The sequence below is a fragment of the Calidris pugnax genome, unplaced genomic scaffold (assembly GCF_001431845.1).
Source record: "Calidris pugnax isolate Ruff unplaced genomic scaffold, ASM143184v1 scaffold196, whole genome shotgun sequence".
In the NCBI taxonomy this organism is placed as follows: domain Eukaryota; kingdom Metazoa; phylum Chordata; class Aves; order Charadriiformes; family Scolopacidae; genus Calidris; species Calidris pugnax.
Window position 1 is genome coordinate 389,724 of NW_015091042.1, and position 19,154 is coordinate 408,877.

General features: G+C 41.5%; 1 protein-coding gene across 7 annotated transcripts in view; it reads right to left on the reverse strand.

Moving 5' to 3' along the window:
* Positions 1-19,154, reverse strand: part of ZMIZ1 (zinc finger, MIZ-type containing 1) — a 290,102-nt gene that overhangs the window by 74,055 nt on the left and 196,893 nt on the right. Inside the window, exon 1 of one of the 7 annotated variants that reach the window (XM_014956237.1) lies at positions 18,538-18,667. The exons of 5 other annotated variants lie outside the window; for them this stretch is intronic. The gene's annotated coding sequence lies outside the window, so the exon portion shown is untranslated. Of the gene's footprint in view, positions 1-17,944; positions 18,153-18,537; positions 18,668-19,154 lie in introns of those variants that run through there. One more of the 7 variants, XM_014956238.1, reaches the window with a different exon arrangement.

Consider the following 19,154-nt stretch of genomic DNA (forward strand, 5'->3'; position numbering starts at 1 on the left):
CGTATGGTCAAGTGGATGCCACACTACATTTTTGATGAATATGACTTTGCACCCATTTAAAACACGACTGTGTTCTAAACCTTCAGGATAAGGGTACAGCACTGTAAAAGACCTAGATGAAATCATCAATATATTGTAAGAAATAGAAAGACGGGACATAAGAAGGAAATGGCAGTAATACTTTAATTATTGCTACCCAAGTCAAAGGCTCACTGTTCAATGGACTACAGTATGTAGTTTTGGTTTCTCTGCCTTAAAAAGCAAAGCAAATAGTTAAAAGATTCAGAGATCAGCAAACATGACTGAAGAAACACAGACACCTGAATGAGTAAACAGCAAAAGACAAGCTTCATGGAAAACACACACTTGATAGAAAGGTTTCAAAATTACGTTACTAATATTCAGAAACGAATACATGTTTTTTACTACTGCTAGTTTTCTTTCAACGCAGCTCAGTCAAGTTCATTGAAATCTGTATTACAAAGTATTTATGAAGCCAAGAATTCAAAATAAAATTAAGCATTTATATGTACACATGCTCACTGACATCGGAAAAGATAAATGACATAAATGGACATTAAACATTAGCTCTTGTTCTTAGAAGTATAGCAAGTTTCATACCTTTGTCACATGTGACATCCAAGATCAAAAGTGGAAGAAATAAACCCCCCTCATTTTCTGAAATGTAGGATACTAACTTCAAAAAAGACCCAGCAATTATTCTTAGCTATACAATTCTACTCAATGTTTGCCTCCACAATGAAAGCAACACGTATAGACTTCTTATATCAGTTAAAAAGACAACAGGCTTAGCTCAAAAAAATGACAAGCTGAAAAATCAGGATTAGCAAACTAAAGGCCAGAAAATAACTGAATCACACAAGCCTGCTGCCTATACAGAGCACTGGAGCAGTGCATTTTAAATCAATCTGTTCATCCCAGGCAATATGTATATTGGGACAATTATTTGTTTTCCTTTCTCCAATGTTTAGTCACCATAAAAACCATCTACATGAAAACAGCTTGTGCTTTACAGTTCTGATGAAGCTCATAAAAAATTAATAGAATGTGAAGAGGGAAACACGATGATGCATAGACATTATACGTCCAAAAGACAAGAGGTATGTGCAGGTCTCATTGATAATATGCTTAGTTCATTTTCACATCTGAGGCAGCACTTCAAACCTAAAGGTTGAATTATAAAATGCGTATCAGGAGTTGTTAGCTATCATGTCAAAACTAAAACGCATACGAACTGAAGAGAGAGAATTTATTCAGTAGTTCCTCTTTCATTTATGGGGAATGGGAGAAACAAGTACAGGAAAATGAACTCCTCTGGTAAAGTCTTGAGTGTGCTCAGGAGAATGGCAAAACCTACATCAACCACTGCAAGGACGGGATTTCAGCTGCTAGGTAAGAGTCCAACTACTTTTCCAAGACCGAGGATGCTGCCACCACCCTCTCCATCACAAAGCAACCCTTTGGTTTCTGGCAGATCAGAAACAGACCTTTGCGTCAAGCTTTCAGCCCCTTTCCACACCCCAAGTTCCACATGCACATGCTTATGCTTCTTATGGTGGGCATGAGGACTTGACTGGGCCACTCAACTTATCAAGGAGGATATACCTATGTGCAGATCTCATCCCTGTGGTTCACCCTGGAAAGCCAAGTGAGTGGTTAAGGAGAAAATCCAGTAATAAATTCGCTCAACAGTTTTCTCAGCTCAGCTGGGATTTCCCTACCTTCTCCCAGCAATCTTACACAGCATCGCTCCTTCAAAATTGTGTTGAATCAGGCCAGTGAAACTATTTTTCTGTCTTCCTAGCAACAGATGCTAAGGTGTATACTAAATTGACTTCTGATGTCTTATTTACGATATGCTATTTCCTCCTAATACCTTAAGAAATAGTGTAAATACACAAGCAGCAGCAACAAATCAGGTTAAAACTAGTCACAGAGAATGCAGTCTAGAACTGTTTGTATCATAAATCCTTACCTTATGTGATCAATGTGGGAATTAAGTCTTATAAGCAACTATAAAAAGGTCTTTTAAAGTTTCCTCATTTATCCTCCTTAATCTCAAGATTGCCTGTGCTGAAACATGTTATGAGAATAGGAAACTATCGTGAACTAATGTTCATTAACACCAAGGGTTGGGGAAGAAAGAGAAATCAAGTGCAGGCAGCAAATAATGAGAATCTCATTGATGTTTCAGAGCTGTGTTTGTTCATAACTAGTTGTGGTAAAACTAGCAGACAAGGAAAAAAGATCAGATTCGTAATAGTAGACCCTGTTTTCAAAGATGCTCTTCTCTAAACAGAAAAATAACCTTCTAGACTTCAGAACTGAGGATAAAATAGAAATCAACAAACTCCTTCCTGAGAGGGGAAACTATACCTCTCTGCTGCGTATCTGAAGGGGGATGTCCTACCCCTTCCACTCTCCTGACACACTCTTGACACCTTTTTGAATCAGATCTGTGTAACAACTCAAATTGTGTAGCTGCTTTTGGATTTCTTGCTATAAAGTAGCTGTCTACACGATTACATTTCCAGCTGCCGTTTCACTGTAATTTAATGCTAATTCCTTCATGTTTATATTTGATGCTTTTAATACTATTGTTTTCTACGGCATTTCAGAAAAGTATTTACCTCAATGAGTCTGTACTGGTGAAATGAAATTAAACAAAACAAAAACAGTTGCATGAGCCTGTCTTCTGCAGAGACCGACTAGACCCTCTACAAAACTAATCTGCAACACCCCTGCAGCACGTTAGTAAGCAATACACAAGCCGCTAAGCTCAAAAAGGATGGAATTACAAACACTAATGAGTCATGAGAAGACAGACAGAAACTAAAATTACAAGTTAATTAAAGATACCCTTCCATTGACAGGGACAGTGAAAGGAACTGTACAGCATGTACTAATATCATAAACTGGTTAAGACTACCCGTGTCAAGATTAATCATTTCAGGCTTGTTCCAAATCATTCCTCTGCTTACGCCATTTTGCTAGTCACATCTGTCCTAACTATTATATACCTGTTTATTTAAAGAAAAAGAACATATGGCACTAGAGATACTGAGATAGCAAATGCAGACTAATGGGTACAGCTGTCACGCAGGCAAGTCAGGCAGGTACACTCGCCCATCTGCCTACGCACAGACCTCCCCTAACACTGCCCACTTTCCCCGTGTAAGAGACAAAGCTTCAAAAGCTGTTCTCAAGTCCAGACAAAATTTTGGTATCATTTCATACTTCAATTCTTCACTGTTTTTTTTTTTTGCTGAACTCTTCAAAGTCATAAACACTCTTGCCCAGTAAAAAGCACATCTGAACTTCAGTATTGCTAGTAGGCACTTGATGTTCCCCTCACCTGCACCTAATATCGTCCCTAACTTTGGGAGTTCTTTCTCACTCCAACTGAGATCAGATTCAGGTGTGTTTCCTGCCAGGGTTTGTGTACTGGCATTTTGTTATTCCCATGTTCATGGACTTGAGTGATCCTGCTTATGTTTTGGGTGTTATAACTGTTTATTCAGCTGTCTTTATCCTGGAATTGGATTACTAACAGCACCTTTAGTTACGTAGCCCAAAGAGACCCCACAGCTTCTTTCCTGCTGACAGATCCAATCTTTCTATAGAGAGAGAAGACGTAATCTTCTCAGACAGAGAGAGAGAGTGATTTCAGTGAAGCTGTGTGTGGGGATCAGGCCCCTGTGCTGGTTACTGGCACACAGCAGGTCCCAGTCCTCAGTGGGTTTCACCAAACCCGAGCGTTTCGCAGGACTGCAGCCGAAAGGCTCCACCTGAACTTACGTTCACTCACTTTTTCCACTTCAATGAAAACAGAAACTTGCAATAGCCATTAACAGAAATGACAGAATCCAGTTTATGAAACAGCTGGATTACATACTTATTAAAACCAAAACAAATTACTGATTTGCTCTTACTCTAAATTGTTATTTCAAGTAACCAGCATGCAGATGGAAACATGATTCATTTTTAAACGGAAAAATTACCTGCAGCAAAATCCCTAAAGTAACTTGCACCGTGGCTCCCTGCCTGCGGGCGTTCAGAGCGTAGGATTGGGCCAGAACTGACAAATGTTACATTTCTGAGTTCAGCTGAGGCTTCCCCGGGTGGGGAAAGTGCACTGCTCTGCAAACTGCCTCCACACAAGGAGAAATTCCAGCTTCATCTCAGGTTCTGGGCTGGGCAATCCCTGGATTATCATTTTATGGCTGGGATTCACTTAACTGTGACATCAACAGTCCATTACTGTGGGATTAACAAGATATTCAAAGAGGCTAAACATGATACTCCAGACAAGCGATTACCAAATGCTAGAAATAATTATTACACTTAAATCGCCAGAATACGGAGAGAGGTTGTCCCATGTTATTGTCATTTGATCCAAATACTGGTTTGTTTGTCAAAACCTAAAAGATAAGTAAACAAATAAATTATCACATTTCTACAGAAGCAAACCAACACTGGAAAAAGAAGACCAGCAGCAATATTTATCTTCGAACAGATCTTCCAAATACAGTTAGAGACCATTTGGCTGGAAAAAAATGGACTACATCAATTTTGGTGTAAAAGGCATAACTGCATTTTAATTCATTTACAAAAAGCTCACAGATGTGGTTTGGACAAGGGTTGCTCAAGTTGCAAATATGCCTTGCTCTGGCAAGTCCCAGTTTATTTCCAAAGGGTAGGTCACAGCATGGAAGAGCAAAAAAAAAAAACCAACTAAAACCAAGCAGCCTTGGGAATATATGAAAAAATGTTTTCACTCAGAGTTGAGTATTTTCATACTGCAACCAGGCTAAACTGCTTCTTCAGGAAATTATCAAAAGAAACACAGCTGAGGTTGCTGAAAGAGTATGAGGGGTTGGGATGCATTTTGGTGAACAGTTTTGGGCAACTACAAACTCCATGAAGAATATGGAAGATGTTGCTGTTAATAAAGTCAAGGCCACTTAAATTGAGTTCATTATTTCTTTGATAGTTCTTTGAACCTGAAACTCAAAATGAAACTCAGGGTGGGATCAAGTCCTTCCGGACAGAAACCCCCAAATTATGTACAGGTCTGCATCAGGCTGATCCTAAAAACGACTCTCAAGGAGTAAAGCTTTATTTATATATTTCTGTAATGCCTACAAGACTCTTATGAATAAGCGTGTAACACTTTGGTGTAGTTCAACTGCTTACCAATCTTTAAAACCAGCCTTTCCCCTCCCCCCTACAGAACTTGTAGACTAGGCAGGTTTACTGTTATTCATGGATGATCCACGACAGAAAGAAATATGATGCAATGGGGAACAGGACTGCTGCAGAGGGAGATATTGAAGAATATCCAGGAAAGAGTCTTTGGAAACAAATTTGCTAGAACATGCGCCTCAACTAACCCCATAAGCTACTAATACATTTCCATACTGACTACACTGACTAATTAAAAGCACAATCTGAGTCTGAAAACACAGTATGAGACAGCAAGAGAGCGTTACCCAGAAAGCAGTGCTTAGTGAAAAGGCTGGAAAGTTCACGTAAGGAGTAAGAGATGCAGCTACTTCCACGAGTGTCTCTCTTCTCTCTTCCATTTCTCATGACCATTTCCATACACATTCTGCCAGCACAAGTACCCTCAAAAAGTTTGATATACGTGCCTATTGCAAATACAGTTTGTATCAGCAAAGAAAGGTGATCTTGCTAGTTTATAGCTTATACTAATTCCTTGAGTGAAACAAGCTGCATCAGCAAAAGGCCGTTTTTGTTGTAGAACTATACCTACCCTAGCACTTTTACCTTTATTGAGAGTTGTAAATAAACCCAGTCCTTAATGACATTTCCATGCTCACACAAGTTTTATGTGTAGATCTCAATTCAGGTGATCCTCACTCTACAAAACTCCTTATCATTGTACCTTAATGCCTTTCTCCCAGGTTTCAGAGACACCACTGAAATCAAGTAACAAACTGTCTCCCAAAAGGTGCACGCCTTTCACGTCACGTAAAACTGAAGTTGAGTGGTGAGTAGGCAAATTTTCACAGCTCAGGTTATGAAAAAAAAAGCATATGCAGCTCTGTGGGAATATGTGAAGGGGTTGTATGAGGTCAGCAGAAGTTACCATTCTGACGGCTAACTTACAGCAGCCAAAGTTTAAATTAAATTTGAAATGTTACTAGTTCCATAATTACCAAAGAATTGTTGGTTTGGTAACCTTTTCTTTCCCTCTCTCCTTTCTGTCTTTTCCCTACTTACTTACAGCACTGTCAAACCAGACCACAGGTCTGTTTATGGTCTACACAGGTACAACTGTCTCCCAGCTTTTAAGAGAGAAACTACCATCAGTGGAGGAAATCTGATTATGGATTATTTTGCCGCTTGAGTCAATACTGGTATATGTAGATATTACTACTCATGCAGTATGTAACACAATCTTCAATCTCTAGTGTAATTAGGAAGAAAAAGGGGAGTTAAGGACAGGCCAGAAATATCTTAATCATCAATGAAATCTGCAGCAGAAGCTTCTGGAGAGAGGCACTTAGATTTTATTATTTTTTTTCCTCCCTCCCCCTAGGGTCCTTGATTTATGCAAAACTGATCTCAAAACAGATTAGGCAAACAATGAAAATACATATGGGAAAACTCAACTGTAGACTCCAGAGTTAGATGGTGACAACTGGTAATTTTTTTTTTAAATGCCTTAGTCTGTTAACAATCTAAAGTCCTCTGAAGAAGACTTTGAAAAATTTGCCAAATACTACGAGTGAAATTGTACAACAGCTTGAAACAGCATAACTTAGAAGGGTGGCTTATGGTGATTCCACTGATAGAAAACCAAGAGGAACAATTAGCCTTCAGTTTAAGGTAAAACAAGCGCTATTAAAAGTGAGACTTCTGAAAAATTATCAACTGTTTGACATGCTTTGTGAAGATCAACAAATACACAGACATTTCAGTGTAAAGACAATGAATAATAAATATTACTTTCACACTAAGACATTAACTTTCATATTGCAGTCAGACAGGCATTCTGACAGTCAGGGTACTGCACAAATGCAGGCACAGAAGCAAAAAGGAGGCAAGTTAGGGGAAAGTGCCATTATATATTAAACACAGAGTTGAAAGCAGGCAGAACTGAGCTGCAGAGGAAATACCAAGACTACTATTTAGGACGCCACTAAAACAAGAAATGTGTAACTTGCATACAGCATTATTTTATCATCGGCTCATTCAAATAAATTCTCTCATTTCAATCTGCTTCGGGTCACCCTGACAGCTTCTGCAATTTGTACACCCTTAACCTGATTAAATGGCTGGAAAACCAAATGTGTATTTCAAGTAAAGTATCTGTCACCTGGTATTTTGGATGACTTAGGCAAACCCCGAGTGCTTATCTGGGTTAGGTACATGTGCTCTGGCTACAGGAGAGACACCCATAATTGAGAAGTAAGAAGCTCAGAGTAAACATACTGGTAACAGAAACCATCACAACTGGGAATCAACACTGAGGATTAAATAACCTAAACATTGACAGAGGTCCCATTTTCCAGTGATCTGCATCAGCTTTGCTTGACCTGACACCATGAACACAGCAGAGAATCAGGACCGATGACTCTGGCACTGTGGAAAGCTGCTTGTCTGACTGCATAAACTGTTTTTTTTCCTTGCTGTTTAATAAAAATCTATTAAAAATTAGTATTTGAGGTCTTTGTGATCCAGCTGAAAAAACAACAGTGAGTACTGAGAGGAGACATTCATTACTCCCCATTTTTTCCAAGCTGTTATCATGTCTGCCATGAAAGTAGAAATAGCAACAGCTCAAGTACTTCCTCTTAAGCCAGCTACAACATCCATCTCCAAGGAGCCAGAAAGAATCCCAAATTTTCACCAACAGGCAGCCGCTGCCTGGGAGGGGTCCCCTCCTCTCCCTCCACTAAGCAATTAATTCTCATCTACTTTGAACCCTTCCAAAATGCTGCAGACAATTTTATTCAAAAAGAAAACTGTCGATGACACGTCTGTCACTCGTATCCCAAGACAAGCACAGAAAACAGTGTAATGTCTGGCTTGCTACCACAAGCTCATCATTTTTGCATCTGCTAGCAACAGCTGATGAGATCATTCACTAGACTGTCACGAAGTAAAAATACTACCCATCAATGTACTCAAGCTCTTGGATCAGAAGGGACAGCCCACCTCGATGACACTCTCCAGGGCCGCCTGATGACTGATTTCACTCCTCCACCTCCACCTCTTCTTCCTTAGTGCGGTGGGGACGCCAGGAGATTCTTGAGATACGTACACCAAAGAAAAGAGAAGTGTGCCTTAACTTTCAGAGGGTCAGGGTTTTGGAGCATTCCAGCTCAAGATTTAGTATTGAGTAAAATTGCTCTAAAAAAATGAAACAGGATCTGGAGGATGGGTATTTGTCTCTTTGCCCTCCCTGCTCAGAGGCCAATTTGTTTCAGCATCTATCCCAATTAATGTCACCTCAGACAACCCAAACTTCTTTTTTTTTATTTAATTTTAATTGATTTTATTTATGGGACTAATGCCTACACACAGTTTAGTACAAGGGACCATGTTTTCTTTTACCTTGCTTGATTGCATTATATGAGAACAACAGAGATGTAAAAAAATCTGTGCAATAGAAGGTTTTTTCCTTGCAAATGAAATGGCTGCAGTGCATTTCCCTCTCTCACTTATATATAAGATCTCAAATTAGACATATTTTCAAAGAGCAGCATTTTATTAGCTTTCTTCTCTTTCCTCACCTTGCATCACCCTGCTGGCGGTAAGAAACTGAGTCAGCACGGCACTGCTTTGGGAGCCAAAGTCTGATCACCCTTTAACTAAAAAAAGCAGTATTAACAACTTGCAATAATTTGAAGCAAACAGCTCAGATGCAACAACCTCACAAAGACAGGAAACTGCTCTGAAGTGGGACTCAGGAAACAGGCTCCGATAAGGTGACTTGCCAAACTCAGCCGACTCCTGTCACAGGCTGCGTGTGACATGGTCAAATCGCCTCTTCCACCGCACGTTTCCATTGCTATTGGATATGACACGTGCAATATCTCTCAGTTCAGAAACATTACAGAACCTTTCATGTTCTGTACCACCAGGCACTGGGCTGTTATCACAAAGTGCTACAAAACTACTTTTCCACAGTTAACTGAGAACAAACCAGCCAAAGGTAAAACCACTGCATCTCTGGTACTACCCTCTGCACAGGATAAATAGGAGTAACCGAGCAGTGTCACTGTCCTTCCCACACCCGCTCTGCAGAGGACATTTGTTTCCAGAGGTGTTGGTTCAGCACCTTCTGGGAGCAGTACGTAGAGTCCGATCCCCCCAGAGCAATCCTGACATTCCCTGCGACCTGTGCCAGCCCTGGGTGCACAGCGACCGAGTGACGCACAGAACCAAGTGTCCTTAGGCCCTTACTTCAGGGAACAAGCTCCCACTGAAATATCTGCAGAGCTTAAGCTACAAGCACAAGAGAGAAAAGAAGCCAAAAAAGACATCTGGGACAGAACCAAGGAGACTCCATGTTTTTCCTCATAAGATACCAAGGAAACTAGTTTTTTTCTCTCTTCCCCCCCAAGCCCATGGGCAGATCCCAGCCTGGAGAGAAGGGGAGGGTACCAGAAGATCCAGACGCACCACTCAGCCTCTCCAGCTTGTGTCTGGAGTGATCATCTGAGATTGATTGTGTTTCAGGAGAAACAAATTAGAAGACCCAGCGGCCTTCCCCCGCCCCCCCCCCCCCCTCCCATTTTTTAAGTATTAATAGGAAGTAAAAACAAAACAAGCAAGAAAAAAATGCTTCAACTAGGTCAAATGTGTGTTCAACTGGAGGTAAGAAACCACTTAAAGCTCTCACAGGATTATAAGCCCCTTTGACAGGTCTGATAATTTTAAAGGCCTAATTCCATTACAGTATCTGGCAGCCTGCAAGGGCACATTTTCCTAACCATAGGCCACCAGGTCATGATAGATGTTGACAGAAAACATTAAAGGTTAAGTAGATGTAAGACCATAAAACATTTCAAGCTGTACAATGCCAACAATGTTAACTAGCAACCACGGCGTTGTTTGAGAGGAGGAAAAAAAAAAATAGTTGGGTCTTTCCATCAACCGCGGTCCCAGGGAGCCCCAGCAGAATCAGGCGGCCGGGGTGGCCAGCGCTGGCCATGCTCACACGACATGACAATCCTCTTTGCTATATTAAAGCCCAAATTTCATATGTTACTTAAAATTCACGAAGTGCACAATCAGATTAATTACGGCTAAAAAACCATACCCATAATAGTTGTCAGTAGTCCTCTTCAGCTGGGAAGCCCCGGCAGCTGCTGCACAGCAGTAGCAGTGGCCGTGCCACGGAGGAGCCACCAGGCAAGGGACATCCTGGCAGCCAAGGTCAGGCAGCCTGCCATTGCCTCCCTGTAACACTACAGCACTCTGACTTGGACAAGTAGCGCTCAGATCCTCACCGTGAGCAGGATCTGAGCCAGACGTTAAAACAATTTAGCAAGACACAATAATTTTGCCTTAAATGCCCCGCAAAACTTCTTCAAGAACAACAGCGTAATCACTGCAAGTGGGAACACACACTTCAACTCTGCCTGGGAGTATTTATGCAACACATTTACGCAGTTGCAACTCCGACATGTAATTCTGATTGCTCATTCCTTAAAGGTGTCTAGATACAATGACAATAGCCCTAATCACAGAGCTAACCATACTCCAGTTATTAATTATAAACCCTAACATTTCAGGTTCCAGCTAAGGAAAGGCAGGTATCGCACAGCTCATTGCCTCTGTGTGTGGAGAAGGCTTGAAAGCTGTTCTGCATACCCTCTTGTATAAGGCTCTATGAGGATATTCACACGTAATTCTTCAGGTTTTTCTTCTATTTTCTTTTTTTTTTTTTTAAGGACTTCCTCTGAGTGACATCTCTCTGGATAATAAATTGCCAACACCACAAACAATTAAATTAAAAGCTGTTCAATATGTAAGGGGGAGGGAATTGAGTACTGACCAAATCTGACATACAAATAGCTTGCTAATTTGTCAGCAAGCCAAAATAAATGGAATGGGCTGGCTACAGGTGCAGGTAAATGCCTCAGAAATAGACATCAATAAATCATTTAGGTCTCTATAACATTTTAGATTACAGTCGTTTAACAAGGACATTTTTGCCTTTGCAATATGATTCGTGAGTGCTGCAAGTGAGCCATTTTAAGTCAACGCATAAGACGGGACTTTAAAACTTCCTTTCTCTGATCTCTTATAATCTATTCCAAACTTAGCAGAAATTATAAACTCTATCTTCTGTTCCACTTATTGCAAAATACATAATCCAAGATTATGGGGTATTACATACTAATGATCAACTAACTCTCCAAGTCCAAAACTCTATGAGAAATTAAATCCCCCTGATGTTTTTTGTAGCTGTAGAGACAAAGTGGCATCTTGCTGAACATCAGGCAAGGCGGGTGCCCAACATCCTAGTACCACTAAATGTAAAGGTGTTTATACAGAAGGGTGAAAACAGCGGGTCATTGTGTATTAAACATGTTCCTTACAAGTAAAATCACTTGGTCCTCATAATTCTCCATCTCAAATAGTTCTTCAAAACGCCAGCCACTGGCTAGCTCCTCTTTCTGCTCAAACATCTGCTGGGCCCTTTTTCTACGAAAATGATGCAAGGAGCCACAAATAATAACAGACAGAAGCTTAATTGCATGTTCAAAAGAAGGTCACCCTTGTATTAAAACTAGAAACACAAATACACAAAGACCATCTATGCTTCTATTTTGCAAAGAGCTTAAAAGTATATTCGCAAACCATAAAGTCATTTAGTAAAAAGATTAAAATCTCTAGTTTCTAATGGACTAAGACCATATAAAAGCTTATATGAATGTTTCTGTTTTTAACCTGATTCTAATGCAAGCTTTGTCTAATGAAGTGTATTTCTTGACACCCACAAATTACTTTAGATAGTCACTTTAAGGACCTTCCAGGTAAATCGGCCAATTAAGGAATTACAGTATTTCCACCCTGAGGAATAGTTAGAAAACATATATAACCATTTGGAAAGCTGACTGGAACAGGACAATTTCACAGTGCTGGTCTGGTTTAGAAGTTTCTTCCAGACTAACTTCTCAATTGCCCTATTACTAGAAAAACAGTAGGAACGTATATGGATGAAAAGGTAAGTAGGAACATGAAAGAGTGGTGCTTACTTCCAAAAATATGACATTTTATTACACCTAGGTTAGGAGGAGCTTTTACACACTTACAAGCAAACATGACAGCCAGGCACGTTGCCAAACATCCATTATAAATCAGAGCTAAAACACGTATTAGAAATCAGAGCCAGCAGCCAAATCTGGACAGAACCCCAGTTACAGCCCCAAAGTTCACTAAGGTATTACCAAACTTATCAAAAACCACAAGGGGTGTGACACAATCCTGCGGCACCTCTGTCTGAGCGGGAAGGTTGGAGTTAAAACTATCGACAGCAACAAAACGAGAGCAGTGAGAAATATCCGTAGTAGACCCCGGTAACAGAACCAGGGAGACCTACAAGCTGCTCAAGGCAGTCAAATAACAGCCTGTGATCAATAGAAGCAAATACTGCTGGCAGATCAAGCAGGATCAAGACTACATAAGCCACTGCAATCTGTATGAATAAGTAAATCATGACAGGCTCCTCTGAAAGCCGTGGTGTTAGGGCGATGCTTGAAAAACTCAACTTTCTTAAACAGTTGGATAGTGTCAGTAGATAAGACAGTAGAAGTAAAAGTACTGTTAACACCCTGCTTTGAAGTCTGGCTAGAATATGGATAAGTAAGTGGCAATAAGTAAGTGGCAAAAAAAACCCAGTATTTTTTTCTTTTCTGAATACTTACTAATGCAGAAACAAGGTTGTTAATAAAATGTTAAGTATATTAAACCACTAAAACAAACAACAAGTCAGTAAAGCTGGCTAGCAGGGCTAATTGAATACTGAAGAGAGTCATATGACAACCTCCTATTTGCTCTCCCTGTTACCTTCTTGTGCTTGAGTAAGAAAAGATATCAAAGTAAAGGCGTGATTTTTATGAGCATCCCAGGCTGCCCTAGTTCTGCTTCTACTGAACCTCTACTCACTTCATTTGTAATTAAGTTAGGTCAGAAAGATTTTGAAAATCCAATACAAATAATTTTAATGATAAGCACAGGAAAGAAGGAACCCATCCAGGTACTATAACTTTATATTCAAATAGCACTCTAAGGAGCTCGTATTTACCAACAATTGTGGGGTTTTGTCTGCTTCCAGGATGTCAACACAGACAAGAGTCCAGCTTGCCTGCCTCCTGAAATTTAAGGGATTTAAGAGATGTAAGGGGTAGTGAGGAGGTACAAAGAACACCAACTATTAACAAGAAAATTCAGTTAGAGGATTAGAATTTGATAAACAAACACTAAAGGTTATTCATCAAACTGTTGAGAGCTGTACTTCAGTTATAATAAACAAGAATTAGGAGCTTAGCTGGGTGTCTGAACATTTTACTGGTACTAATAAAGACAACTGAGAACAAAATTAACTTATTTTCTGGAATAGATAAAACTTCCATTGGTCGCACTGGATTACTGTCAACAGAATGAGCCCCAACAAGCTAAGAATTAGGATTAGTAACACACTCCAGAGACTGCAAGACATTTGAGAATGATCCAGGTCAAGAACTGCAGAAATGTGCAATATTTATTATAGGTAGGATGAGTGGCAGCCTTCCACACTGCTGAAATAATTACTGTCCCAGTGTCACTCACTCTATTTTATAACTATACCTTGTCTTGATTTGAAGGAGAAAATTCTTCAGGGAACTTCCAACTAAAAATGAGGAAAATAACATGTTTGTGTTCTTTCTGGGCTTCTCTTGTCTCCTTACTGAATCCTCAGTGAAAGAGCCTACGTACGTGCCAGACTGGCTGGCTGCTTTCTCATTGATGCTGAACAGATATGCACTCTTCACCATGCCTTAAAAGCTATTACTGCTTTGCTTTATTGCGCACTGGTGTACCTCTGACAATTATTGAAGCATCCATTTCGTTTGAAGACGAGCTCATTTTTTACATTCTGGTTTAAAAGGTTTTGTTCAGTAACTTCAAATTGTTCCGCCATTGAAGAAGTTGATTTTTAGTTACTTCTTGAACAACTGTTTTATATACCGAAACATCCATTTGCTAAAGCATTTTAGAAGCAGGTATACTGGTGGAATTTTTGCCCCTATCTTGCCATTAGAAGAATCAAGTGATATTGACATATTGTATTTTTTTCCAGTGTGTTAAATTTATTTGTTTTTACAAGGATCTGTTTGTTTTGGTCACTCCAAAGAAACAATCGTCAATTCCAGACTCCAGTGGAACAGATGCCACGTCTAGTGTTTTTTCACAGAACTTTCTGGTTTCCTGTGGAGAGGCAGTGCAAGGAAAAGCACCACAGCAAACTTTAGGAAATTTAGAGGACGGGCAGTGGGGTCATTTGTTACAGCAATATTTTTACCCCCCCCCCAGGACATGCCTGTGCTGAACCATATGCTGTACCCTGCAAGGCATGGGAGATAGTAAAGCATCCACTCAGCCTGCACAGCAACCCCCGTGGCCCAGCTGGGCTTCTGATACTCAGATTAGATCACCCAGCTCCAGCTCGGGTAGCTGTGAACTACAATGCACTAATAGCTGAGCAGCACCGAGAGGAAACCACTTTTCCCCATTTTTATCTTTTTTTTGAGCAAAAGCCTTGCTGTCTAGCTGCTTATGAGCAGTTTTAGGGCAGTCTGTTCACAGCAGCTTCTTTTGCTTGTTCCACCCGAGACAAAACAGAAGTTCCACTTGCAAGAGCAGCCTCAGAGGAAGGTATTTCCTGTGTCTGTTCTAAAACTGAGAGGAACAAAACCAGAGAGCATCTTCACTGAGCTCTCTGGATCATCATTTTAGCCATGTTCCACACGGTAAGGTTTTGGGTTTGCTTCCCCTGTTTAGCTCCTTCCCTAGTTAGCTCTTTCCCTGTTTAACATAACGTTCTTTCTTTTGTTTTGTTGTGAGAGAAAAAAAGAAATTACAATTGTAAAATCCCATGGAGTGACAGTTTCCTGTGGGCTGCCCTCTAGAAAAGATTTCTCATTGCTGTTGATCAGTAATAACCCTGTCCTGGTCATGAGAAAGCAGCCTCGTGTTGTCACAGCCCCAGTGACAACTGAGGCCAACACAGGAACTTCTGTGTCCTCAGCTTACCTTGTGACATCAAAAACCACCATTCTCTTGTCTCAGTTACACATCTTGTAATTGGGGGGTTCTGGGGGCCTTGATCCAGTCTCTCTTAATCTAATTGCTGTACTAACCTTTATGGCAACAGAAGGCCTGTTTTGCCAGACCATTATCTCCCAGTAATTAAAAGAATACCTGTTACTACAACAACAAATTGTTTATTAATTGAGCCCAAAGTATCCTCTATTATTCTCTCATTGTTAGTTTGCAAGCTCTTCTTCTTTGCTTTGTAACCAACAGCTGTCCCCCCTGTACTGCATGGGGACAGGCTTTCCTGGGTGCTCCTGGAGCACCCACCATAAGGGTTCCACCACTAAATGCTACTTTTGGCACAAGTAATACCAGTAAGAGTGCAAGTGTTTCACTGACATATGAACATGGCAACGTTATTGCCAGGACAACCCAGACACTGACATGCACAGATTGGACATTTACGCCCATTTTGCTACAATCTACAAGATTAAAGGCTTAAGACTAAGTTTCAAACTGCTCTTACGAACAGTATTTTCAACTGCTACCACGAAACTCTACCTTGCACATTCACATGACTTCTTACTATTGAAATGTCACTGTATTTGCAGACATATTTCCCCAGGAAAGGGAAAAAATGGGGTGGCTGGGAATCAATGTAATATTAAGTACTTTTTTAAATCAAACTTTTAACCAGAAATGCAAAACTGAGCCTTTGGTAACACTCTTCTGTTGGCTTAAACTCAAACTGAAGCGTTACTGACTGAGGTCTTCTGAAGTAAATTTACATAAAACCGAACTTTTGGTCTCAAGTTCTACTGCACTTTAACTGCCATCTTGACTGAAGTGCTACGCAAAAAGAGGAACAAAATCCTGCTAAGAGGATCGGTGACAGCACAGAGGAAACATGCTTTTGCTCGACTGAGAGGAGCTTCTACTTTTACGCATGATTAGCCTCTGATAATTACTTTCTTTACCAATATAACTGCAATAAAGTTTAACTTGAGGAAAAACTACAGGAAATATTGGGTAACATAGAACAATTCTAGTTGGATGTTAATTTCATGTATTTCCATTTCCATGTAGTGTTTTGACCATGCTAATTGTTTCTTTTAGGTCAACCCAGCCTAATGACCTGGTTTGCTTACCCTGAGTGAGACATGACTTCTGGAAAGAAACCGCCTCCATAGTTTCTTCTCCGCTTTTCTCTCAAAAATCTACAGATTTGCACAACAAACATAATCTTCTGTAGTTTTATGAGCCAAAATAAGTGGCTGTCATAAAAAGAGGGTTCAAATTGGCCAGTTCACCCCACCAGATCCGTCTAAAGAGAGCATTTATTTCATCAAAAGTTGACAGATACTACGGGATTTTCAGACAGATCTTATGGGCTCACCTGAACTCAGGGGAAGTAGTTTGTACGACTGAAGCCAACACTTTTCCTGACAGTGACTTCAGTGGACACAGGATCACTGAGACTACTTTAGGCAAAGTCTATTTCACTTTCCTCACTGACTTCACCGGTTGAAGAGCTGCTATGTGCAATAGCAAGTCTCTTCCCCCAAGAAACCATACTGTCAATGTCTGAGTTGCAAACACTGAAGCTGTATAGATTCCTTGCATTTCATTTTTGCTGTACGTTAATATATGCCATTTAATTCAGTTTTAAGTTATTACTTGCTTTAATCCATGTAACTAAACCAAAAAATAAACCAACATCCTAAATTCCACTCTGGCATCACTAGTTTGAAACTTTCTGAGAACTCCATAAATCATACGCAAATTAAGTAATCTTTTCAGTATTTACACAGGCAAAGAGATAAACAAGACACTGGTTATTACTCAACAAAAGGGGCAAAAAAACTTGTCAGCTTGAATACCCGAGACTGCCATCGATACCAACAGTTCTTTGGGATCTTCTTTGAAACCACTTGCCACAGATGTGAGTTCTGCATGGCAAAGTCTTTATATAAAAGCCAGCAGAAATGAAATGGTGGCAGCAGTATTGTCATTGCCGCTCGCAGAACGGCACGTCACGTTTTGACAGTGCCAGACAGGCTAAAGTTGGAGAAGATGCCACCGATAACTGCCGCTGCCTTTCGGTTTTACGACTGCCGATACAATAAGCAAGATCCCTGTAAAAAATTATTGCTTCACCCCCTAAAATACAAACATGGTAGAGCCCAGCTAAATGAGCAAGCCGCCAATTCCCTCCTCGCCCCCCCACATGTGGCGAGGGGCGGCCAGAAGGCAGGCAGGGTGGGTGGCTGTAGGCAGCCCCCGTCCCCTCTCCCCTGCCTGCCATCCCCTCTGACAACATGCAGCACTGCCTTACCCACAATGCACCCTCGCTGGCACACACACCCCGCTCCGCACACACACACACACACACACTCACAGCACACACTCACTCTCTCCCAGGCGGACACACACGCACAACACACACACACACGTCCCCACTTACACACGTACGGCCCCCATCCTCCCATCCCCCTTTAGTTCCCTGCACCCCATCCATCCATCCCTCCCCCTTTGGTACCCAAGGCCCCATCCATCCATCCATCCCCCTTTGGTTCCCTGCACCCCATCCATCTGTCCCCCGCTTTGGTACCCACCACCCCTCCCCAAGAAACCAACTTACCCACAAGTTATATTTCATTCAAAAGCCCTAGTCTTCCTCTGCTCCCCCTCCTCTGCTCGCCTGCCTCTCTTCTGCTGCAGAAAAAGGCCACATATGTCTGCAAACACTTCTAGGCAGAAACCAGCCAGTGCAGAACAAAGACAGCCGGGGTTGCCTTCATCTCAGCACAAGGCAGCCAGTAGCTATTTTCAAGCTTGTTCGCTCTCCCCCCTCTGAGGGCACCCTGCTCTGTTTCTCCCTCTCTCTCTCTTCTTTGCCTGTCCAGCTACTGCACAACACACATCAATTATTCATTGCTTGTCTCCCGGTTTCCAGGCAAAACCAATCACAGATGGAGTCTTGCTAATGGGCTCATGCCGTACTTGCCAACAGGCTATTTGTGCTCAAGCTACAACCCTCTAGAGACAATAAAGAGAATCAGGTTAAGCTTTAAAACTTCACACGTACGCGAACAGACCTAAAACGGCAATATACATGTAAGCATCCCTGTGACATTGCTTAGAAGTACGTCTTCAGCATCCAGCATGGCAGAGGGCTGCTTTAAATCTTCTGAAAGGGTTTTAAGAAAAATCAAACACTCAGAAAAATCTCACCTCAGCTGCATGTTACTGATATTGATGGTTTTCTTTTCTGTCTCTAGTGATCCATCTCCTGCTTTCCCATTACACCTCTCCCTCCTCCTCTCATACTCACGCACACACACACACAGGCAGCCACAGCCACTTTGCCAGAAGGAAGAGAGAGAGAGAGAGAGAGAGAGAGAGGAGGAAAAAAAAAAAAAAACAGGCAGCTCACATTTCAAACTTGCAAGGAGGGGTGGCGCTTAAATCGCTAGGACAAAGCCTCTGCCTCTGGCGCCCAGCCAAAATACTAAAATAAATCCCCTCGATCAATTAATTGGAAGCAACACTTGTTCGAGTCCGCATAACAAACCATTAAGGGCAGCGGGGCTGAAAAGTCTTTAGATTTGGGAAATCTTACGCACTTGTTTCCCCCCCGCCAGCGGGGCTGGGAAATCTTACGCACTTGTTTCCCCCCCTCCCCTGTTTGCTGAATGCTGTTGACTAAATCCATCAAACTAGTCATGCTAATTAGCGTCCAGAGCAGCCTCGGCGGCGGAGCAGCGCCCGGGGCGGGCGGGCGGGCAGGCGGCCCCCGCGGCCGGGAGTTTCCTTCCGGACCGGCCGCCGCCCCGCACCGGGGGCGGGCG